The 25,510-nt window shown below is 48.3% G+C and overlaps 1 protein-coding gene across 3 annotated transcripts in view; it reads right to left on the bottom strand.

Moving 5' to 3' along the window:
• Zfhx3 (zinc finger homeobox 3) overlaps positions 1 to 9,614 on the bottom strand; it is a 235,895-nt gene extending 226,281 nt beyond the window's left edge. For all 3 annotated transcript variants that reach the window (XM_051169206.1, XM_051169204.1, XM_051169208.1), the window contains exon 1: positions 9,308 to 9,614. The gene's annotated coding sequence lies outside the window, so the exon portion shown is untranslated. The remainder of the gene's footprint in view (positions 1 to 9,307) is intronic.
• Positions 9,615 to 25,510: the final 15,896 nt, after the last annotated feature.

Below are 25,510 nucleotides of genomic sequence, written 5' to 3'. Positions count from 1 at the left end.
ATTGTGACTGGCCCCAGGCATACAGTTATCTGGGAGGTTGCACTAAAGTAACTTTTAAAATTCTCTCCACCTTATCTGGAGGCCCAGTCAAGCGCACATACATCACCGGCTCAGATCTTAGCCATTAGTACTGCATTTAGACTTTCCAAAACAAGGCCATCCCAGTAGGCCCTTCCCCAATTTCCAGGCACAGCTGTGGACTTTCACCCCCTAAACTAACAAAAGGGACCTTGTACACAAAATTAGCCCCAACCATTAGTCTGTGTGGTGTCAAAAGAGCACTGCTGAGCCCTCGTGCATTTACCCTCCTTCCAGGCCTAGACAGGGTGCTCTCCCCGTGAGACCTCCCTGAGGTGCACAAAGATTAGAGAGCCGGCTTCTTGGGCTACTGCTCCAGACATCAGTGCAGTCAAGGGCCCCACCACATAGAGATGGGGGGGGGGCTTGTAAAGAAAAGGAGGGAGAGAGGGAAAGAGGGAATGGGGGGGTGCAGAATGGAGGGAGAGATTCCATAGAAAATGATCTGACTTCAAGCTGGAAAGGACCAGAGTCAACCCAGATGTCCAATGCACTATTGGCTGGAAATGCACCCAGCCCCAAGAAGGCTGGAGAGGACAGTGTCTTGCTGGTAACAAGGGTTGCAGAAAAAATCGTGACTAACTTTACCCCAACCTGCTGGTATTTTTCCTACAGAGACTACTGGTGGATACATATGCACACATGGGGCTTCCACTCTGTCCACTGAGTGGCCTGCCTCAGACAAGAACGTCACTGCCTCAAAATCTGGTTCGCCACTCTGCCCTGAAAGCAAAGGCGACTGGTTTCCAGACACTGAAAAAAAGGCTGCCATGAAACGAAGGCCCCAGAACCATCAGATTATAGCAAGCTTGGAGGAGGTCGCTCAGCTAGCACGATGCCATTTAGAGAGGCCAGCGACCTGCCACCTCTTTGTCCTGGAGAACCAATCTCTACCTGGTACTTCTCTGCCAGGGGCAGGAAGCTCTGCCTCCCCGGTCTAACTGTTGTGTCAGCAGGAGAGAGAGCTACTGACATCAAGTGGCCAGAAAGAAGCCACTTGAGTTAAGGATGCTACGCATTCTTAGGTATTTATATGCAAATATAACCAAGACAAATGTTCACCATAAGTGACCCCCCACCAGGAAGTATCCACTCCCAAATGTCAATAGATATCTTGGTTTGAGGTCCACTCCTCTTTCCCAGGGTCAGGGGGAAGAGGGGGCATCCTCTCGGAATAGCCTCTCACAGGGACTCTGAATTAATAACTAGTAGTTGTTTAAATATGGAGAAATGAAAATAACTATAAAAGCTATGATCTTCGCTAAAGACAGGAGCATCAAAGGCTGACAGAGCCAAGTGTTTCAATGTGAAACGGTTGAAAGCTGAGCACTGTGTGAGCTGGGCTCCTCTGCAGGCAACAGGCTGCCCCTCAGAGGAGGTTGAAATTGGACCATCGCTGGCACACCCAGTTTGCCACCTCTGACCACATGGTTCCTGTGACAGGCAACACTGCAGAGAAGAAGCTGTGACCAGGCCAGCTGGTACAGAAAGGGGACAGACTAGGATGAGGGAAAGACAGGGAGAGTTCAAGGCTGAAAGAGATCTGGCCAGTCAGGCTGGGAGGCCTTACAAGAGTGGGGCTGGGGGGCGGCTGGGGGAAAGGCACAAGATAATTAACTCAGCAAGTTGATAGTATTTGCATATAAATACCTCTACAAATCACTACAAACAAGCCCGGACAAGTCAGGCCTATTAGCATATATAAGCCAGCAGAGGAAGGCCTCTCTAGGTGGGTCCTGGAGTGGGCTGCTCATTTAGGGGGCCTCCTGCCAGGCTTGGGGGGGTAGGGACACGTGGGGGGGATGGGAGGGGGAGGACCCTGGTTCTAATGCAGACCCTCAGGCTCCAGAACACTTTCAGGATGTCAGACCAATGTGGGTTATCCCCAGCCAACTGGAGAAGAATGAAAGAAACCCTGGACCTCTTAGTCACTCTCTAACAGGGTGTGCTGAAGGAAAAGTAGTGGAAGCCATCTGCAGGAATGAAACCGGTGGAAGCTAACGTTGGTGCAGCGTCTCTGTGCGCTAAGTTCCTGGATGCCGCTTACCAGCTCGAGGCGCAGGTGTGGTATCACACCCTCCGAGTGATGGAAAGGGCTTAAGGGGCTGGTTCCGAATCACACACGAAAAGGCTACAAGAGCTGGGCCAGGCATGCAGGGCCTCCATGGCGGAGTAAGGCAGACAGTGGTGAATAACAGCCTTCCAGAAATGGGATCTTCCGACCCAGGAAACCAAGTTGGGCAACAGAGTCTACAAGTGAGGGAATCCATCCTGTCTTCCATCCTGGGACGGGGACTTGTGGTTAGCCAGTTCTCCAACATCTGGACAACTCTTCCAGTTGTTCCCAGCAAGGGCAAAATATGCTGCCACCTGTGGTGGCTGACCTTGGCTGTCAATCTGACTGCTATACCTGGAATCCACTAACACCCAAGCTGCTGGATATTCCTGTAAGAGTTTGTCTTAATCAGAGTATTTGAAGCAGAAGGACCTATCCTAAGTCTCAGTGTCTCCCTTCTGGAAGAAGGAAGCTTGGCTTTGCCTGCTCACCCTCATCCTCATAGGCCAACTCCATGGATCCTGTTGCTTTGACACTCTACCAATATTCAAAAAAAAGAAACCCTTCCAATACAGGCCAAAGGCCTCTCTAGGAATCCTGCCAGACCTCCATCCCTTACTGGAGCTACTGAGACATCCAGCCTGTGGACCAGACTACTCCAGATTCTCAGTCTCTCCAGCATGAGGCAGCCGTTGTTGGACTATCTGGACCCACATCCTATAAGCAAGTCTACAGATCCCCTTTTACTACATATATCCATTCTGTTTCTTTAGAGACTCCCTGATCAATACAGTTCTTTCTTTAAAAGACCTACAAGTTCTCTGCTTTCCCCAAAGATGCCTGTAGGTTTAGTAACTATTGAAGGAAAACCAGTTTCCACTTGCTCTTTGAAAAAGGCAAGGGGTCTGGAGGTGGGGTACAGCCTATGCTGTTTCTGCCGTTCTTTACCTGGAGCTACCATTTATTTATTTCTCTTACTTTATTTTTGGAGTCAGGGTCTGACTGCAGAGCTCAGACTAGCCTTGAACTCCTGCTCCTACTGCCCCAGCCCTCCCAAACGCTGAGGCTACAGGCACGCACCATGTCCAGCTTTGTCCAGTGGTCAAAATATGATCCTACGAAAGAGTAATCAACCCAGGTTGAGATCACACATGTTCCTGGAGTGCCCAATGATCATTGTGATCAGACAGCCTTCAACAGCCTGGCAGAACAGGGATGGCTTTGAGGAGCCAGTGCTTGGGGGGGGGGGGGTGGAAGGGGGGAGAGTGACACCCAACAAAAACACCACACAAGGACCTCTTCTTATGTGTCCAGAGGTTGATTTGACACTTTCAGGAGGATGCACTATATTCCACAGAGAGATGGTAGGGCTGTTACAAGGAATGCAAAATCCACTTACCCAACCCAGCCAAATGTACATTAAGAAGCAAGGCCTTGAGCCAACGAGCATTTTAGGAAGCAGGTCTTGAAACAGCACAAGAGGCCTGCATTGTTTCTTGAACAGTTAAGAAAAATTGTTTAAAAAAAAAAAAAAAGTTCCTGAGGAGCGTTTTAAAAAAAAGAAAGAAGTCCACCTGTCCTCTAGCCTATTTCCCCTGGACAAACAGTCAGGAAAAGCAGTCTAAAGTAGGCCCCTCAGAGCCTGGAAGGATTTTTAAAGACACGATTTTTTAAAGACTTTAGGGAGGTATGGACCTCTGGAAAGGGAGACCTGTACATTTGAATGGACACTTAACAGGACTCAGGGAAGAGCCTGGTGTTGAAACTATGTATCAAATTAACACACACACACACACACACACACACACACACACTCTGTACTGGGCTAATCTGACTTCAGGCCCTCTGACCAGAGGTTCCAGAGAGAGAGACAGGCAGTCAGTCCCCTTTCAACTGGAATTTCAAGGCTGAAATGCAGGGAGCCTGAGCCTATGACTGAACTGTATGCAGGCACCAGTTTTACTGAAAAATATAGCTTGGCCAATACTCTCAGAAGAATTTGTCTCTGATCCGCTGGCTGGCTAGAGTCAGGAGCAACCAAGAAATCAACAAAATTGTCCTTCATTGGTTCCTGCAAGTGGCATGGCTCACAACAGTTACACCTCCTCACACCTTAAGAATCAAGGACGGACAAGATGAGCATGGTGGCATCTGCCTTTAAATCCCAGCAGAGGCAGGTGGATCTCTGTGAGTTCCAGGCCAGCTTGGTCTACAAAGAGAAACCAGGGCAACCAAAGCTACACAGAGGGGGAAAAATGTGTCCACTCTCAATCTGCCAGAGCCCATCATGATCACCCTCAGAGTCACCCCCATGTACTCAAGTCGCCCCTCCATACATTAATCCCCTGCTTCCAGAAGCACCAAGACAGGGGTCTCACTCCCAGATCAAAAGCTCACAGCTGAAGTCAACTGCGGGACAAGGAATCACACCAGCTACATGTGGCCCGCCTGAGTTGGTCTCCTACTTCCACTCAAGAATTTCCAGTGATAACTTCCGATACCCGAGAAATTCCTAATTCTTGTCCCCAAAAGACCCATTCAAGAACAGATTCAAGAAAATCCCTGCAGAGAGCTCTCTTCATCCCAGAGGAGACACAGAGCCCCCCACCCCCCTGCCCCCTACCCCCCATCCCCCCGCCCCCCATCCCCCCACCCTCCCCCACCCGTCTCTCTGAGGGGTGGTCCTGTAACAGCTTCAGGCTCCAACCAGTAGGCCCCAGGAAGGTGGTCAAACGTCTGGCCTGACTTTGAACTTAGAATGCAACCAAGTACCTAAGCCTTCCCAGGATGCAGGCAAAGCAAGACTCTAGAGACTCCTGTACACAAACACATGCGTGCACACGCTCGCGTGCGCGCACACGCGCACACACACACTGATCCTCTTGTCGACAAGCCTAAATAGTGGAAAAGGAGAAGGGCTCGCCCAAAAGGCAGATAAAGCACCAGGTATTTCACTAACAACACATACAATTCTTGCTAAGCAATAGAGCCAATTTGCCAGCTCACAAACTCTGCCTCCTTTCCTGCTTTTATTTGCATCTTTATCCTTGCAAAAGCAAGAAGCTCTAGGAATTAAGAGTGAAAGAAAGACACACACACACAAAAAAATCCAAAAGGAGATGGATGGATGGATATAAAATCAGCAGCTGAGGGCACTTTTGAGGTCAAAGAACTTTCTAGAAGCACTCCTGTCGTTGCTACATTTGCGGCTTGTCTTCAGTCTTCACTGCCCTGTCCCCTGACCCAAAGGATGAAAAAGAGAAGAGGGTTAGGAGAAAGAAAAACCCACAGCACATTCCTGTGTCACTGCCTCTGAAGACACTAACGCAATGTTGCTGTCTGTCAACTGGAACTGGGCCTTGCTTTCCTTGGGTCCCTGGTTCCTGGCCCTGTAACAGTCATTTACCACAAACAAAAATAAATAAATAAATAAATATAAAATAACACAGCACTCGGACATCTGACCATCACTTCCCACATGCTCAGAGAGAACAGTGTGGCAGCCAACTTTAAATCACACAGAAAACAAATCCGACAGTTGTTGACTTGATAGTTTTGCTCCTTAATCTGGATTTGGAAAGCAGCTTGCCAATGACCCAGGATTTCTGCCTGTGTTTCTCCCTCAGGACAGTGTGAGGAAACCTCAGCTTCTGTGTGTCTTCACGATGCTGGACACACTGAGGACCATACTGTGCCCAGCTCCTGCAAAGGAATTCCCTAGCTTGCATTCCATTAAAGCGGGCTGCCTGGTTCCCTGACCCCAAGGTTCTTTAACTCATGGAGAAAGGACTGGAGAGTCAGTCACAGCTATGCTGTGATTTCTAACAATGACCATTACAACCAAATTCTCACACCAGAGCATGCGGACAACCCTATGACGTTCTTGATAATGGAATCTGTCTTCCTGTTGTGTTTTGATGGCACCGCCCCCATACTGGTTAATTACAACAGTCTTGGGAACCGGAGTAGGCCAACAGGCCCAAACAGTACAGAAATAGGCCAGCATAACAGCAAGCAACCATTTTAATCACAAATGAAAGCGTAAGCCACAGCACACACTGTACTCCCTGAGGTTGCTACAGGGAGCATCAGGTGCGTTAGTCTTGCAGTGTTGGCCAGCCGGGGGAGGCGGGGCTTAGGCAAGCTTCGGCAGACCAGACTCCCCACCGCCTTCCTGCCGGAAAGACTCAGGGCCCTAGGCTGGGAAGCAAGCTAGGGACTCTTCTAAAGGGACTTTACTCAAGACAGCAAGTAGGAACAGCAACACCATACATTGTGAGAAAACACTGCTTAGTCCCTTAAACATTTACTTTTTAAGATGAAACTTGCAACTTCCCAACAAAACTAGTTTCCTAGGTAAGAGCCTGCTTTGGGACCTCAAGCTCTCGCGCTAGCATCACTGCAGAAGCCAAGAAGAACCAGTGTGTCTAGAAGATGCACTAAAAGGAACAATAGTTTGTACATACACGTTACGCACACACACATACATACACAGCAACAATAAGGACATATTCCTTGGATACCACATTTGACCAAAAAAAAAAAAAATCTTTAGTTTTAGTTCCTTTAAGAACCAGCCAAACTCCCACCAAGCATGAGAAGACCATCTCTAGCAGTCTGCATTCAGATTTATTCTAATGAGCCAACCACCCTTGGGTCACCCAAAAATATAGGGGCCATCACTTTTAAGTCCTCAGGGTGAAGGCTGCAATCTTGCTTCATTTAGCTCCTTGACACTGGGAAGTCCAATTGGCACTGAGTTTACATGGCCGTTAAATCCAGTCCCGGAACAGCAGGGAAACACTTTGCTGTCCAGGCAGGACAAGCCAAAGAAGAGGCCGCCTGGAAGCGCCGTTTTATTTGGGTCTCTTCCACCCTTCCCTTAGCATTCACTAGTGCAAAGACACCAAAAATCAAAGTTTCAGGGGGTTGGCAGGTGCAGCTCATTGCTGTTGTGCCCAGAGGGCCGGCCAGCTTGTTGTCAATCAAAACTGTTTCTACAACTGGAGAATGGCAGTGCCATCCCATAGAAAGTGTCCCTACTGGAGGGGGGGGGGGTGCAGAGGGAGGCGCCACACCCAAGCCATAAAGACAGAAGGTCTTCAAGGTACTTAACTCTTAGCCATTCCAAAAGAACTGTTTTCAGAGCGAGAGCGCGCGCGCTTGCCCCTGCCACCGACCCCACGTTGTTGAATAACACTTGTGTAGTTAAAGAAAAAGACCCAGTGTGACCCTCAGCCCACTCTGAGAGGCACTTTACATGTCTTCTGAAAAACCATACTGGAAATCAAATGCGGACATTCTCTTTTGTCCTGTGGTTTAGAAAAGAGGGGAAGGAAAAAGTTGCTCTTGGCCTCCATGGCTGTACACTCTCTGTAAGGGAGCCTTGGGGAACCCCTCCAAACTGGATGAACACAAACACAGGTGTGCAAACATCCAGGTATTCACCTCTCCCCAAAGGCCCCCAGTTTTCGTTTTTGTTTTTGTTCTTCAAAATCCTTACGAGATTTAAGAATCTGTCTCCAGACTCCTCTTAGCCCACCTCTGTTCCCTGACTCCCATGTCTGCCAGTAGATGTTGTGATAAGGACAAACAGGCTCCCAGCAGCTCCCTGCTGCCTTCCCTAGGTCAGGTTACCTTGGACGGTCTATGCTTTCCTATTTAACGCAGTCTGGGCCACAGCACTGCGGCCCAGCCCACTGGAACGCGTGATTTTTAGGGTTTCCCTTGAAACCTATCCAGAAACCACAGCCATTAAAAGAACATGAAGGTTTGACACCTCCTGAATTTAGGAATGAGGGGACTCCAGGGGCCAGCTCCACAAACTCCGCACCTGCTGCTTGATGGCAGAGAAGCAGTCACACACACATATACACACACACACACACACACACACACACACACACACACACACACCCAGCTACAGTGCTCTTTAAATTATACTCTGATTTGTTTAGTGACTCGTCTCCAAGGATCTCAGAGCATGAAACGAAGGTGGATGAAGATGACGTGTAACTTTCTCACTATCTCTCGCCAAGCCTTTTAACTCTGCTTTCCTTGCTGGGCCTTCCTTGATGCCTTCCTTCCCGCCAGGCAGGCCCTGTTTGGCCAGAGCCAGAAGAGGCCTCCCCTGAGTTCCAGATGGAAAGCCTATACTCTCTGTGGTTATATGTCAGTGGCTTCAAGAGTCTTCAAAGGCTGACGAATGGCACCAATGCAAGTGGGGGGATGGGGTGGCCTCCTAGATTCATTCACCTGCCCATCGGCCTGGCCTGCCGGGCTGGTTGCCTTTAAACCAGTTTAGCTGTACCACTAAGTCTGGCTGTTGAAACTCCCTTTGAACGTGCCATGTATGGGCTGTGGGCTTTCTCCTGAGGGCAAGATTCCCCATCATCATTACATAGGTATGTACAAGGCAGAAAAGGTTGTTTTCCAGAAAGCCTGTTTCTCTCTTAAGCCTACAAAAAAATAACTTCTGGTTGGCATTCTTTTTTCTTGTTGTTACCCTAACTTGGACACTTCTCCTCTTTAACTCAATTAAAAAACAAAAACAAACAAACAAAAACCTTTACCTTCTCCTTCGTATGCTTCCCCCCACCCCACCCCCGATAAATGCTGTACAGGCTCTGGTAGAAAAACAAACTGAATTAGAGGGCGGCAAAGATGATCTCCATAGCCCCCTCCAACTCTACACTGATTCTCTCTTTAATTACTCCCCAAACAGGCACATTCCTCACATTGCTGCAAACTGACCAGTGACTCTTCTCTCTCTCTCTCTCTCTCTCTCTCTCTCTCTCTCTCTCTCTCTCTCTCTCTCTCTCTCTCTCTCTCTCTCTCTCTCCCCAGCCCCCCCCCGAAAGAACTCAAAAGTTCTCAATGACGCCAATATCCCAAGTATTAGGAAGGTAAGAACTAACCCAAAAGCAGGAGGAAGAGGTGGTCAGGAAGGAAAGCAAAGGGGCTAGAAGAAGGAACAGACTCCCGTGCCCGGAAGACGCTAGCCACACTCTGCCCAGGTAGGATCCTACTGGAGTATAGGAGTTCAAGTGCATCCAACCTGCCCTTCCCCCACATGCCCCAAGAGAATGGGAAGTTCAGCCAAGACTCGCAGCACCTGCCTCCAGCGCTAGGCCGGCTGCGAGCCGCGCGGCGGGGGAGGGAGACTGCACTCACCTGGCACACAAAGCCTCCGTACACCTCGGGAGGAAGGAGGCACTCGGAGGTCCGGGGGCCACCACTCTGGCCAGCGCGACAACGGGAGATTCCAGCGGCAGCGGAGCCCCGAACTTACCCACCCCAGGCGGCATTCTCCCCACCTCCCGCTGCCCCCCGGGCTCGGCGGTGGCGCAGGCTAGGAGCGAGGGGCCTGGCGGCAGGGGCGGGGCGCGCATGGTGGCGGCCCGGGCTGGCGATCTTCGGGCTGCCCCGGGAGGGAGGTCCCCCAGGCGCGGCGGGGATTCACCCACGGGGCGCGGCGCTGCGTCCCGGTCCCCGTCCTGGCCTGCCCGCCTCTCTCCTCCTCCTCCTCCTCCTCCTCCAGCACCGCCCGCCCGCCCGGAATCGCTTTATGTAAATGAAGCTCAACTCGCAGTTTGCAGCGCGCACCGCCCGAGGAAGGGGGGCGGGCGGGGCGGGGGGCCTTCGGGGATCCACATTACACAGCAACAAAGCGGAAGGTTAATTTGAAACTCACAGCCCCGCAGCCTCTCGGCTCCCCGGGCAAAGCCTGACATCTACAGTCGCGCTGGGCGCAGGCCGGGCTGCTCACGGTGGCCGCGCCCGCGCGCCTGCGGGGACCTGGGGACATAGACGCACAAACACACAGGAGCAGGGCCGGGGCTGCTGGGCCTAAGCTCACAGCACTGGCCTTGGAGGCAGGCTGGGCCGCACTCGCCTGGGGACAGGAGCCTTAACTGCCCTGGCCTGCACCAACCCAGGAACCGGCCCAGCAGGAACAAAGCCGCGTCCCCGCGAGGCACTGACCGCACTGCTCATCAAAAGTCAAAGGCCGGCCTGAAACAAACGGACGCGCCCTCAGCCACAAAAAAAAAAAAAAAAAAAAGCAAAAAATAATAAGACGCAGTCGGGGCCTCCGAACCCTGGTCCATCAGTCTCTGGGCCCTGTCCACGTCAGAGCCAGGCCACTCTAACGTGGAGACTTCAGCCAATATGGACAGGAATTTATTTGAAACACACACCCATCCTATTAACTGCCTCACAGAGCACTTCTGTTTTTCAGCTGCAGAAACTTAGGAAAACATCCCCTCCTCTCCACTGAAGAGTTTAGGGACAGTTTTAAAGAAGAGGAGAAGAAGAAATGATTCAAAGAGGACATGCATTTTGAAGCCACCCGTTTTTGTTTTGTTTTGTTTTGTTTTTTCAGAGAGGGGACTGCCCTTACAAGCCACACAGCATTTCAGAGAGGGCAAGAAAGGTGGCCGGCTCAGGGAGACTCTTCCACCAGGATCAAACCGAACTTGGGCCAACCGCAGCTGGTCAGAGCAACTGCTGGGCACTTCTGGGTCCCCCCTAAGTTCACCTTTTGCGTTCAGTTATGTAAAGGCAGCCCCCTTGAAATCTCACCGGAAGTCTCCCGTCCTCTCAGACAGAATTCCACCCTCCTCCTAAATCTAGTCTTCATTCTCAGCGCAGAAAAGAAAGACACCTGCTTTTTCTCTTTCTGAAAACCAGCCACCCAGGCTGCCCCTGCAGCCGCGAGTCTTTTCCTACCGCTCAATAATGAACCATGCAAGTGTTAGAAATATAATAAGCTCACCAGGCAAAGAACACAATGTATGGAATCGTATTTGCATTAAGCACACACTACCAGGGAGGAAAAGGGGGGTGCTGGTTGGCGAAAACTACCGTGTCCCTGTGTAAAAAGCATTTTTTTTTTTTGTACAATAGAATTTGGGTTCAAATCAATGTAAATACCTAACCTGTTGGGCGCAGACTAACCCTGTGTATACTTGAGCACACAAAAAAAGCGTTCGCATCCCCCCACCCCCACCCCCCAAGCTTAGGGTCTTGGAAGAAAAGAACTGCCTCTTGGGAATCATCTCCGATTACGGACAAAGAAGGGCAGAGGCCAAATTTAGTCAAACTTGGGGTGGGGTAAGGGGAGGGGGGGCAGAAAAGGAGGGTGGGTGGAGGATGGGCTTGTGAACCAGAGTGTGGCCACTGTAGTGCTGTTTCAGACTGCATGACCTCCGGCTCAAGAACAGGTGGTGTTTTCAAAACACACTGTTATTTATGTTAGCCACACGAGTCAGGAACACCTTAAAGAAAACCAATTAATAATTTAATTGAAAAAGTGACTATGAATAATACATGAAGATGGTGGTGCGGGCAGTAAGGCAAGCAACGTGGCCCTTCACTCTGAGGTGTCCCGTCGTCATCGTGCCCCCCCCCCCCCGCATCCCCAGAAATCTCTTTGGAAAAAATAGATTCGTTCTTCACCTGGAAACTATGCCATGGGCCTAACTGAGGAAGTAAAGACAACAGGAAAATGTTCTAACTCCTGGAAAATTGAATTCTGCAGCTTTCTCCTGAGTTTTATTCACCGGACGGCCTCAGAATCTTGTAACATAGTGGGTGAGTATGGGTGGGGGCGTAGGAGACACATAAATAGCATCGACAAAATGAAAGAGCTAGGAAAACCACAAGACAAGAGCTAAAGTAATCTGAGAGACGCTGGCAGAAGGGCTCTGCCTGGATTCTGCCACTGTCCCAGGCCCTGGGTGACAGGCCTTCTACACCTCAGAAGCATGACAAGCAGAGAAAAGAGTGACCCTGACCCCTTTTCTTTATCTTAATCCTGCAATAGCTACACGCATGGTGAGGCCTACTCAAGCCTGTCTTTGTTCTAGGCAAAGATTTCACAGGTAAGCCACAGGCAGGTAACCTACAGCCCTGGACTACAATGAATATGGCGGACTGCATTAAAAAGCTGGGGTGCTTCTACCTCAGGGACCACCCGACTTCATCCTTAACCAAAAAACAGGACCTCTTCAGAGGGAATTTGCAAAACACAGTCTCTCTGAAATCCATGTTGCTAATTCTGTCCCCAAGCTCAGGACAGGGCAGCTGCCTGTTGTTAAAATCATGCCTGCCCAGCAATGACAGCCTGATGTTCTGGGGGCTGCAGCGTCCTGAACACAATGACAAATAAAGCCACCGCCAGAAAAGCCAGTTCTCCCAACAGTTCTCACAGTTCTCCATCCCCAGGCTCGGCTCATCTAGGAAGCCTGATGGGCAGCAACCAAAGGATAAATATTTAAAAATAAACCACGGACACTAGCCCTTTCTCTTCCCCTCCCCTTACCCATTCTCCAAGCCAGAGGTCTGCCCACTAATGCTTAGCTAGCTGATAAATCACCGTTCTCCAACCCAGCCAAACCTGGCCCAGCACCCCCAAATTCACTCACTAATGCTGTATCCTTTCACTTCGGTAAAGCTAAATATGATCCCTGAGTGGAGATACAGTGGATGTCAGCATTCCAGCCCCTCTTCAGAGCACCACTGGGTTTAGGTAGATGTGTCTAATTCTTCCAGAACCTTCTATTTTTATTAAATTATATATCCACATCGATTTTAAAACTGTGCTTAAATGTTCTGGAGGCTATAACTTGGGGTGGGGGTGGGGGACGGGCAGAGATGCCCACAGACATGTCCCCCCAAATAAATATGAATAAATTTGTATCTGAATTTTGCCCCATGATCTGAGCTCATCCACTAATACAATGTAGTTTTATCTAGTGGTCAGGTACCTGCTGGGGGGGGGGGGGGGGTGCCCAGGCCTCCTGGGTATGGTACAGAACACAGACCAACCTCCAGGCAGCAGCTAGTGAAGGCTGGAGCGCACGCAGGGAGAGCCTATGCCAGACGTTTTGTTTCACATTTCCCTGACAGGAACCTCAAGGCCTTCATGTATCACTGCAGAGCTAATTCCATAGATTAATTTTTACCCCATCATGGATGCAATGTTATCTAGTTTATTTACCTGACCTTCCCGATTCGGCTCCTAAACCTGTCAATCACATACACAAGAAAGACAAATGAGTCATCTTCTTTTAAGTCTGTGATTCAAAAGAGCTTTCCCAAAATAATTTTAAGCGGCAAAGCCCAAAGTATCAAGGAAGCAAACACAAAGAAGTTGCCTTAAAAACGGTCTTATTCTTATATGTTAGGCAAATAGGTCACCACATACACTTTCTCTCTTTTCTTTTTTGGAAAGAAATTTTTTTTTTCTTCCCTGACAGGGCAAAGAGAATTTGCCATGCAAGACTTTTATGCCCAGGGGGATTTGTACATTTGTGTTTCTAAACCTTGAAATTGAGGATTTTAATGACAAGGCAGACAGATGCTTAAAGACCAAGTCACAGTCAAGGGTCTACATGCTGCAGGAGAGAGCAGTGCTTTGTTTTGGCCAAGTTGGGGGGGGTGAACTTCTCATTTGGTTCCTGAGCCATCCCCCCAACCGGTGACACATCCCTTCACAGTGACCAGCAAACCACTGAAGTCTTGGAGAGGACTGAGGTTGGGGGGGGGGGGGGTGAAGAAAGGAAACAGGAAATGGGGTAGGAAAAGAAAAGGGACAAGGGACATTGTCTGTTTATATAAATCCTAGTCTAAAAAACATCTCAACTCAGTATCAATTCCACTGTGTATACCAACCGGCTTCCACCCGAGTTTAAACAGTGCATTCTGTCATACTCACAGCTGCCCATCTCAGAATTTTTTTTTTTCCTTTTTAATGAGTAATTCCACATAGGTTTCAATTTTTTTCTCTAGCCAGTGATCACTTTTAAGTAGTGGACAGGATACCAGGAGATAAACAAAAGGTGACCCTTCCATGCTTTGCCCCCAAGTAATTCTAGAACCCTATTTTTGTGACTCATCTCTTCACTGCAGTTCATTTTTGTTGGAAATCTGTGCTAATCTGATTCACAGCCGTTCCCCTGCCCCACCCCCAGCTGAAATTTCACATATCCTCCAAGTCAAGCCAGTGTTTTAGAATTTGGGTTTCTATTGAGGCTGTTCCCAATCGCCAGTGAGGCCTACGGGTGAAATGTGCTTCACGCTGTTCCGTTTGTCTCTCTGCGGACAAAATAGAAACTGTGAAATTTAAAGAATGGGTTAAAAAAAAAAAACCTAAAACAAAGAGGTTAAAAAAAAATAGGACAAATGTTTTTGCTTTTGTGTCTCCATGCAGCAATTGTTTGGGGAAGTCTGCATTGACAATAACCATGAGCAGGCCATCTAAAGGCGATGCGCTCACAAGGGGACGCCTTGCCTGCTCCCTTTGGTCTGGGAGAAAAAGTACCTTAGCTCCGTTCTCCAGGAACAAAAGGCCGGGGCCATGGAAAGGGGGAGAGGTTACCGGGCTTTCACAGGGAGCCAAGTGTCAAGGCTGCTTCATTTTTCACCCTTCTTAGTTAGAAAGCAGTTCAGGGGACTTCCTAATGACTGCTTTTCTACCCCCCCTCCTATTATTGCTTAACCTAAAAGGATAAAACAATAATATTATATTATATATATGTGTGTGTATATACATATGTGTCTGTGTATATACATATGTGAGTATATGCACACACATACACACACACACACATACACACATATTTAAAAAAAAAAAAAGTAAACCCCACCATCCTAGTAGAGGAAGGGCCTTTGGGGCCTGCATAAGCCTGCTTCTCATCTTCCCTCCTTCCCACCCTACTTTCGTCCCCTTTTTGGAAGAGGGATCCAGTTGTAGATCAGAGGAAAAGAGAGACAGCGTAACTTTCTTTTAGTAACATCAGATTGATCTTTAGTTTAAAAAGGTAGGAGCATTATGGGGTTAGAGCAGAAAGGAAACAAGACAGGGGTTGGGGGGCGGGGGTAACCCTCAGACAAAGCCTAAAAACAGTTTCTTTTTTCACAGCATGAAGTAAGCTAATGACATGAATCTAAATCTCAATCTCATCAGTGAGTGGAGGCAGCGGTGCTCTGTTTGCTTGCTTGCTTGCTTGCTTGCTTGGTTTTTGTTTTGTTTTGTTTTGTTTTGCCAGGGATGTCCTAGAAAAGTGGATGTTGAGTGTGTATTAACCCAGACAAGGTGTGGCAGGGGCCAGGGGAGGTGGTGCCACTAGCAAAGGAAGCTGGGATGAATCACTGCCCGCCATGGAAATACTGGGGCAATGGACGTGGGAGTGTTTAAGCAGATTAACACGCTAGAAGTGTCTTCCCAGGCTAGGCAAAAAAAAAAAAAAAAACCCTAGGCCAAAGCAAAGACATTTGACCCTCCAAGCTCGACCTGGCTGCTCAGGGAACACACACACACCCCTCCCCCTTTCCAAAGCAGGCACAGAGCTCTGACCAAACAGCAAGGTCACAGGGAGGGGAGAGAGAGGGCCCTGCAAGCAAAGAGGCACAATAAACACTCAAATATGAACGGAAATGACATCAGCAAAGTGAAGGACCTGTTTACTGCAGATCAAAACAAAACAAACTTCCAAACCTTTTGTGTACACAAGAGGACTCTATAAAAAGCCTTGCTAAATGTCACTAGGGTCTACACATAGGCGGCAGGATAAGAAAGCGCATGATGGTGGGGGGGGGGGCTGAGGAAGGGACAGTGATGGAAAAAGGATGGGAGTAGACATAAATCCCAGCTAGGGACAAAAAGCCAGTTGCTGGTTGCCCCCTCTGCTGAGCCTTTATATTTATTGGTGTTTATAATCTGAAAGCCATGCGCTATGTTTCACTTAATACAAGGCCAGACAGCGTTGTCTAATGAGGCAGCATTACAATCAGCTTGTAATGCTGAATTTTTAATGCTGCCAAGGATTCTGTTACATAATAATATGAAAAACAGAAGCTGAAAGTAGGGTCACAGTGACAGGACCTTCCTAGTGCCACTAGCTTGGCTTGCCTCCTCCCACTACCACGGTCATCCCCTCTCCGGAGGTCGATATGGGATCCAAGAGAATTTCTTAGGAAATCCACACTTTCCATTGTTTCCGCAGTGTCTTACCCAAAGTTCTGTGTCAAGAGTTTGAATTCTAACTTATCTGGGGTTAGAGGTCTAAAATGAAAATTATTTCTTCTGGGAGGTGGGGGTGGGGATGGGGGCTGAAGAAATAAAGAATGGAGGGGAAAGAATGAATGGCTCTCTCTCTCTCTCTCTCTCTCTCTCTCTCTCTCTCTCTCTCTCTCTCTCTCAAGCAAACCAAGCCATTTTTAAAAATACAAAATAAAATAAAATCCCAGAAGGAGAAAGAACTAGTGGGGGTGGGGGTGTAGAAAGGTGGAGTCCGCTGCCCATATTCATAGCGGCCATGCTTACACTGGTGTAATTTAAAAGCGTACATACAGCCGCGATGCTTCCCTCTGTAATACCCCAAGACTGTAAATCTATAACCACTGCAATGATTTAGTGATTAAAAACATGATAACATATTGTGTAACTGCAAACCACAGAAACCTTGCCAACTTTCCTCCATGATAAAGGGGGTGGAGGGGGGGGAAATACAGAAAATGTGTTGCTTGCAGCAATCTTCCTGAACCCAAAAGATTTTAATGAAAGGACCTATACAGTAGACAATCTCTAAAGGGTGAGTGGATTCTGTGTGGAGCCAGAAAGGGGAGGAGGGTGAAGGGGGGGTGGGGGGCAGCTAGCTTTATGTAGTATCCTTTTCCTTGTACTAACAAATTACAACCTAAACATGCCTTTTCCTTTCTCTCCCTCCTTCTCTTTTTTTTAATAGTTTTTGTAACTGGAATGATTGGTCTTGTGCGCTGTCTTGCATATTCAAAGCTGCTTTGTAATAGCATCTGGAGACCCAACCTTATTTGCCTGAACTCAATGGGTTGTGTTTTTTTTTTTTCCCTCCCCCTCCTCCCTGGTTTTGTTTTGGATTCAGTATTGTGGGTTTTCTGGTGTCACTGGGAGCCTTGTCTATGCAGTCGCAGGCTCTGATGCCTTTAAGCTACTGAGCTAACACCTGAGAGAGAAGCACAATTTGTAACATGGCAGGAGGAGCCTAACACACACACACACACAGACACACACACACACACACACAGATCAAAGCAGCTGTAGGGGTTTTGGCCTCTGAGCAGCTGACCTGACCCCATTCTGTATATTCTTTTATTTCCCCATTGCAGGATTGCTGCACCTTGGTCAGATTAACACTCAATGTGACCCTGAGGAGAAAGCAGTCACCAAGCCCTGGAAAGCCATTCCACATTTCATGGGGGTTGAGGGTCTAAGTGCAAATACATTCAGAAACCCCACATGTACACACACACACACACACACACACACACACACAATCTGTCAGGACTACCCAGGCCATAAGGCCAGCTCTTCTGGAGCTTTCTCAGTCACCACCACCACCACCACCACCTCTTCATGCCTACAGCTCCAACCACCACATACACATACACAAACACTCCTGCAGAGACTTCATGTTTAAAAAGTCCACAGATCTGAATCGCCTCCTCTCTGGACCAGAGCAGGGCAGTTTATTCAGAGAAATCAATAGGAAAGAGCATTTGCAAATATTTATATAAGCCCAGTGCGTTTCAGCATTAAGTAATTAAAAACTAAAACCTAGGAAGCAAGGGGGGGAGGGGGCGGCAGACACAGATAAAAGGAAGGCTGCTGGTCTACACTGCTTTCCTGCCCACACCTCATCTCCCCACAGCACAATCCTTTCAAAAATGACTTCGTGTTCACTTTTTGCGAAATCCTGTTCTGAACCCTTTCCAAGACTATTTCAAAATAATCTCCAAATATGGATTCACCTACCACCAAGCATTCAGAACTGACTGTAAAATAACTGTCTTGTGTATTCTCTCTCTCTCCCTCTCTCTCTCTCTCTCTCTCTCTCTCTCTCTCTCTCTCTCTCTCTCACACACACACACACACACACACACACACACACACACAAATCCACTCTGAACTTTTGATATTGCTACACTCTCTAGTATGTTACTCTTTTATATTCCTACCTCTGCTTGTACTAGTTTAAAAGGTCGAACAGAACATCATGAGAAGACGAACGGCTGAACATGCAATAACCCTGTGCCTATCAGTGAGGTCCTGGGCGAGCTCCCACTTCCCACCAACTCATGACAGTTAACACTCTGAGGTTCAGCATTTTAAATCCTCACATGTAAACTAACACACACAAACACACTCACTCTCTCTCTCTCTCTCTCTCTCTCTCTCTCTCTCTCTCTCTCTCTCCAATAAAATAAAGGGCTTTTAACATGAGCCACTGTAGAGTGGATTCCCCCTACATTGTTAATCTGCCTCTAAATCCACTGAAGAAACCACCCAAGGCACTGGAACACCTACACTGCAGGTACTGTGGAAGTACTGTAGAAATTTACAGTAAATGTAGGTACAAGATTGCAGCACATTGTCCTATTGATTACTCAGATTGATCCATCTCTCCCTTACTACTTCCCAAGCTTCTTTCCCAGGACCTCTGAAAAAGTTGGCCAGTAATTAGCCATACAACCAAGGCAGGTAGGAAAAATACATATGTGTGTGTATGTGTGTATGTATTTATTTAAAAAACATAATAAATCTTCAATGCCACCCCCCCCCCCAGGGCTTGAGCCTTTCTTAAAATTCCAAAGTGAATTTATGTTCTGTAATTTGCATTATAGCCAAGACATCACCGTGTCATTTTCTTCAAAGGTATTTAACAAGCCTCCCTTTTAAAAGTCACCAAACAGAAGGCCAGAAAATGGCAATCAGTTTCCTTCTTCCAGATAGTACTTAGATCAAGTTTCAATAATTGAAACCAATAAAAATTGTCATATTTCCCCTACTTCAAAGTGATAAGAGGGAAAAGTTAAAAGTAGATTTTTTTTTTAAAGCACTCATAATCAAGGAATCTGCCACAGTCGAAGGAATTGCCTTTCACAGTAGTCACACCTTTCACAATAGTCAGGTTCTGAGCAACAGATTCATTCACAAAGTAAAAAAATACTGTTTTAATAGCTCCATATACAATTCAGGTGCACTGCATAGAACATTCTTAGACCTACTCTCCAACTGACATGCAAAAGATTCTATACATTAAAATGTACATCGTAAAATTAGAAACGTGCTTTTCTGCATCTAGTGGAGTGGGGCGAGGGGTGAGAGTGGGGAACCGAACGTAAACATTCCAGTTTCGCATGAGCAAGAAAGAGAAAGAGAGAGAGAGAGAGAGAGAGAGAGAGAGAGAGAGAGAGAGAGAGAGAGAGAGAGAGAGAGAAGAGGGAGGAGGAAAAAAAAAAGTCCTCCGATCGGATGTCTGCCTCTCAACTCAGCTGGCCGTAGAGGCCAGCAGGGCTGTCTCCGGCCCTGGCCGGTGGCGCGGCCCCGATCCCCGGGAGCCCCTAGTGTCCAGGGCGCAGCCCCCTTTGCGCGTTCCTGGCGCTGCTCACCCGGCCAGGCAGTGAGCGCCCAGGTAAAGCACGGCGCAGCCGCCTCGCCCCCTCCTGGACCCCAGACTACCACGGAGCTCCGCGGCCCCCGGAGCGGCCCCGCGCGGAAGGCAGGCGCCCGGCCGGCGGGGCTGCTCCGGGCCGGGCGCGCGCTCCGCCCAAGGGCCCGGACACCGCTCGGGGTGGGGCGCAGTCGAGGTGGGGTAGGGGCACGCTGAACCGGGACGCCCCCCGCCAGCCGCCGCCTTTGTCTGGCCGCGGGGACCCGGGGCCGCGCGCCGCCTCCGCTCGGGCCCCGTACCCTGGCCGGCCCTGCCCTGCCCTGCCCGGCGGCGCCTCCAAAGTCCCCGCGCGGGCCTCGCCCCGGGCGCCTCCACCCTCCCGGGGGTCGCCGGCGGCTGCGCGGGGGCCGCGGAGGAGGGGGCGGCCCAGGCTTGGCGGCGGCGGGAGGAGGAGGAGGAGGAAGAAAAGAGAAAGAGAAAGTTTGGCGCAGGGGGCAGGCGAGCGGGACGCGGCGAGCGAGCAGGGCGCGGGCGCGGGGAGCGCGGGCGGCGGCGACCGGGCGCGGGAGCCGGGAGGGGGCAGGACGAGCCCCATGCAAAGCAGCCCGGGCGCCCCGAGGAGCCCCGCGTCCGGGTGGCGGCGGGAGGAGGAGGAGCAGGCGGCGGCGGCGGGAAGAGGAGGAAAAAAAAAAAAAAGAGGGAAAAGTTGCCACTTACGCGGTTGCTCCTCCGGCGGCGGCGGCTGCAGCGGCGCTGCTGGCGGCGGCGGCGGCGGCGGGAGCTGGCGGCGCTTTTAATCCCGAAAAGAGGCGCTCGGGCCGCGGAGCCCATCAAGGCAGCAGCGGCGGCTGGCGGGGGGCGGCGGCGGAGGACGCGCTGCTGGCGGCGGCGGCGGCGGAGCTGGAGCGCGCTCGGCGGAGCCCGGGGCGGGAGGCGGCCGCAGCCGGGGAGCCGGAGCCGCCGCCGCCGCTGCCGCCGAGCAGCATGGTTGGCGGGGAGTTTACAGCCCCCGGAGCGGGCAGGGGCCACGGAGGAGAAGCGGCGGCGGCGGCGGCAGCGGCTCTAGGCTGTAATTGGGATGCAAAGCAGGCGGCGGCGGCGGCGGCTGCGGCCGGGAGGAGGAGGAGGAGGAGGCGGCGGCGGCGGCGGCGGCTGCAGCGGTCGGAGGGGACGCGCTGGAAGTGGGAGCTGATGAGTGAAAAGAAAAAAAAGTCTTTGGATCTTTATTCTGCTAATTAGTTTCCTGCAAAAAATGGCTGTGATTAATTCAGTGCGCATGTGCTTCATTACCCAGGCACGACGGGAAGGGCTAATTAGCCACCTTCTGGATCAATAAGATTCAGCAAAAAAGAAAAGGGGGAGGTGGAGGGAGGCAGAGGGGAGGAAGGGAGGAAAAAAAAAAAAAAAAAAGAAACCAGGGGAAAGTGATGAGCAGGGCAAGGAGAGCAGGAAGAGAGGATGGGAGAAAAGCCTAGGCAAAGGGAGAGAGGCACCAAAAGTTTATGCATGTATTAAAAACACATACACACACACCAGCACACACACACGCGCGCACACACACACACACACACGCACACACTCACGCACCACTACCGTGAAGTGAAATGAGAAGCAACAATAGAAACCTGACTAAGATTTTTAAAGACTTTTTCCTTTTTTTTTTTTTTTTGTAATTTCTCTTCCTTGTTCTCTTTTCTTTTTCTAGAAAATGCAGCAATGCTTAAATTAAGTAGGAAAAGAGCATCTTCGGGGTGGGGGGGCAATAGTGGCGTGGAACAGCTTAAAACAGAGGTTTAAGGGAAAGACCCGAGGCTTAGAATGGAGGCCACTTTAAATTGCAAATCAGGGATTTTTTTTTTTAAACAGAGGAAAATTAACTCTCCTTAAATCAGAGGTTAAAGGAAGAAAATATGGAAAAAACTTCAACATATACCATAGACTAGACAAAAATCTGTATGTTCATTTTATTTTCTGACATACAGTCTAGTATCCTCTGTCTCCTTAGAAGGACGGAGGATGGGGAGGGGGTGAGGATTAGAAGAAATGAAAGGAGAAAAATGAGGCAGAACTGCAAGGGGGTGTGAGTTTAAGATAGACAAGAAAGGGAAAAGTTGCCTTCAAAAAGGAGTCCAACTTTCCACCTTTCTGGACTTAAGAAAAAAGTAAAATCAATTTTCTCGTGTAGAAAGCCTGGAAAGCAGATGTTTTTAAAACACAGGAAGCTATTTTGCCATCAAAAGCAGGGATGTAATAAAGGCAGTGAAAAAATAATTTCAGACAAAATTCATAAAAAAAGAAAGAAAGAAAGCCAATATCTTTAAATAGCGAGGAAAGGTCTAGAGTGTAGAAAGAGGGGGAAATTACATACCCCATCCCTAAAGAAAAAAAAAAAATCTTATAGCTACCTCCCAGAGTTTGGAGCAGTCTTGAAGCCAAAGGGCTTGAAATGAGGGGATGGATTTCAGATAAAAACTAGGCACAGCGCATCCCACCAGAGCCCAAAGGAGATCCCTAGAATCAAAGACAACAGCCAGGGACCCTGCTAGTCTATGGATTCCCAGTACATCAAAGCTATCACTAAGGCTGGGGTATGGTACCTCCAAAAAGCAAGCAAATAAATGCAGGAAGAACAAGAGTTAGACGTAGTTAATCCCCCCCCCCCCTAGTTTCATCGCACCATTGCTACTGACTACTGAATATATTCTTTAATGACAAGTATGTATTTATGTAAGTTCTACATGAGAACTAGTGCCATTGAAATTGCACTGTCTGTGATGAAATAAAAATGCAATCTGCACTTTTAACTGATTTGCAAACAAGTAAAATCCTGTAATACCAGGTTGGGAGGGAGCTCGCTAAAACTTATTTTTCCTGGGGGCAATTTTTTTTTTTTTTTGTCCCATCCTACCAAGATTATTCATCTAAGAAGGAATTTGGGGAATTAATCAGGAAATCTGTTTGATTAGAGAGCAATTCTTCATTTTGAGAGATTGTCCAATGCTCTTAAGACCACTGCAGCTTCTTAGACTAGACTAGGGGGAGAAAACGGTTTAGGATTTTGCAGTTACCTCATCCAATCCTTCTGAATTCACTCTGGGAATAATGCTGTTTTATTTAGGCGGGGCAATGGGGGGGAGAAAAAGAAAATACATTTAGAAAAATAAGGGGTTTCCTCTCTATGAGCCAAATCTGGGTTGCCATTCAAAGTTTTCCTGGTTGCTTTTCCATGCGGGACAGCTGATCAATAAAGCCAAGTCTAGCCTGGCTTACTACAGGTTTCACCAGTCAGTGCTTGCAAAACCTTTGTCATTTTCTAAAAATAAAAAAGCTAAAAGTTATTGTAGAAGAAGGGGCTTTTTTTTTGTCCCCTGCACAATGTGTCTTTTGTGAGGTTAATACCATTCTGGGCTCTCGATAGCCCTGGACAATGGAGACTCTCCAGGAGCGTGTGAAGACCCTGGCTTTTTTCTTTCTGGCTTTTTTTTTTTTGGTGGGGGGGGGGGATGAAACATTCCTACAGTCCAAATACAACCTCTGCTTTGATTAAATAAATATTTATCTTTATTGTAGCCATTGTATTTTTTTACCTTCAGTTTGTCCGGTTTCTGATTATTATTTTTAAATTTTTATTGGCAACAGTTAATCTTTTTTTTTTTTTTTTTTCCTTTCAGTTCAAAATACAGGTCAGTGTAAAATGTAGCTGACTGAAGGAAGGCTGGTAAATTCTGAATGTTTCCATAATACACCAGGTAAGGAAAACTGCTCAGCCCATCAGGAATATGTTTTGCTTCCTACTTCTCTGTCTTCACAAATCTTCGTAAATCTGTTACTTTGTTTTTTAGGGATGCAGCAGAATTACATTTCTCTTTGTAGATGTTGAAAAACCAGTTAAATACCATTTTTTAAAAAAATGTAAATAGCAGGAGTCGTGAACTTGTAGCTTGTTTCTTATGTTTAAAAGAAAACGGTGTGGAGGAAGCTCCTATTTAGGGAAAAATTCTGGATGTAAATCTATTTCATGTTGCAATTATAGGAAAATGTCAGCTTAATCTTGTAAATACTTATGCTAATTTTACTGAGAAAATTCGTTCTAAGGAGAAGTACCAATCTTGTGTGATTCAGTAATGCTTAGATGGTAAACCAGCATCTATATGGATTATTTTACATACAAAATGGGGGTGGTACAAAAAAATCTAGACTCTAAATCTTTTATTTAGCTGGAAAGAAGGCAGAACATTTTTAGACCAACCTGTTTTTTAAGGCATTTTACAATGGGGAGGAAAGTGGAATGTAGGCTAAACATTGCATTGCTATCTGTGTTGTTCTGCCTCTCTTTCAAATAAATGGCTATAGATAACAAAGGTATATGCATAATGGGGTACATAAATAGACATCTGAATGGCTTTAGATGCCTTTTCATCTGTGTATAAATACATGTGTGCATACAAGTATGCAAGGTGTGCACATACACACATACTGTACAGAGAGCTATCGGAGGCTTTCTATCACTGGAGGATTTATATTTCCAGGTCTGTTTGAAGCCATTTCTTTGCAAATATAACATAGCAATGTTGTTTTAATGAAGAAGATGTAGATGCTGAATTTGTGTATAAATCTGTTTCCCTACAGTTTTCAAAAGATGGGATTGTAGTAGCTATTATTTGGTCCAAGGGCTAAATATGCAATAGGCCAATGTCAGGGGTAAAGGGAGGGGGTGTGTGCTAGGATAGTTCTCTTAGAAAGAGCCTACCTTTGGGCACTAGGAATCCTCCTCAAAAGGATGACTGGGGACACGTTAAAAAAGGAGGGGGGGGGTTAAAACCCAGCGTGGAATCAAGTCAGGTTGAAAGAATGAGTCTCTGAACATCTCTAGTTCACGCTTTAAGGGAAGGGTTGAAGGGTGAAGAATGTTCGGTCTCTTTTTAAATGTGTATTGTTATTCTAAGCCTATTGTATGTATGTGTTGTCGTCTTTTCATTTGCCACGACAACATATGGATTCTATAAATACAGACATGCCGAAGTGCATCTGTCTGAGTAGTTAACACGATCCAAACATCCCTCCTCACTCCCCGCTAAACTCCGCTCGCTGGTCCACAGGCTCCCTGGCAGGGCTTGTGCCCGCTATCCCAGCGTCCCTTAATCTTACCCTTCTGTGAGTCTACCTTTTGTGGTCTCTGCACCACCTGGCTTCAAGGTGCAAAGTGTGGGAGACAGGCCGCTGACAGTGCAGCAGTCTGAGTCTCTGCCAACGGACACCGGGCCTCTGGGCTGCCGGGGAGGAAAGGGTTAAGCCACCAGAGCCCAAGGAAGGGGCTGTGCTCATCCCAGAGCGAGGTGCAGCCACCGGCTGCTGTGATTTAGGGGTCAAGTCCGAGATCACCTTTCTCCTGCCTCTGGAAATGGCAGAAGATGGGGGGGCAGGGGGGAGAGCTGGGGAGAGAACAGCAGCCAGGCGCAAGCACGTGGCGTTCCATCCGTTCCCTCGCCTGGTCCCAGCCCACCCCTTGACCCCCAGACAAACCGGACAGATCCCTTTCACTCCTAGGGCTGTGGGACGTGGTTCTGAGTGTCCCAAGTTACTCTTTCAGTAGCTCTGCCCTTACCGTGAAACCCCTGTGTGCTGGAGTTCTAAGTACCAAATCTGAAAGTTTGTCTTCAGTGTGCCAGGGAAGAAGAAGCCAATGTAGGAAAAAAAATAAAAAATAAAAAAATAATTAAAAACAACCTTCCTTCTCCTTTGCAGAAGACTGGGGTGCCCCTAGTAGGAAGAAGTTTGAACATGGCCCTCACCGCCTCAGACTCATGTACTCCTACAGTCCTGAGTGGGTGGGCACAGTAGGGTCCATTACATGCAGCTTCTTGCTTCATGCCCACATTCTTGGCCAAATGTTTTCTTTCTCCCATCTCACGTTGCCCCCCAGAACACTTTTCATCAAAAA

This window comes from Acomys russatus, chromosome 26 (assembly GCF_903995435.1).
Source record: "Acomys russatus chromosome 26, mAcoRus1.1, whole genome shotgun sequence".
Classification (NCBI taxonomy): Eukaryota; Metazoa; Chordata; class Mammalia; order Rodentia; family Muridae; genus Acomys; species Acomys russatus.
The sequence above is the reverse complement of the archived record's forward strand: the minus strand, read 5'-3'. Positions and strand labels throughout refer to the sequence as shown.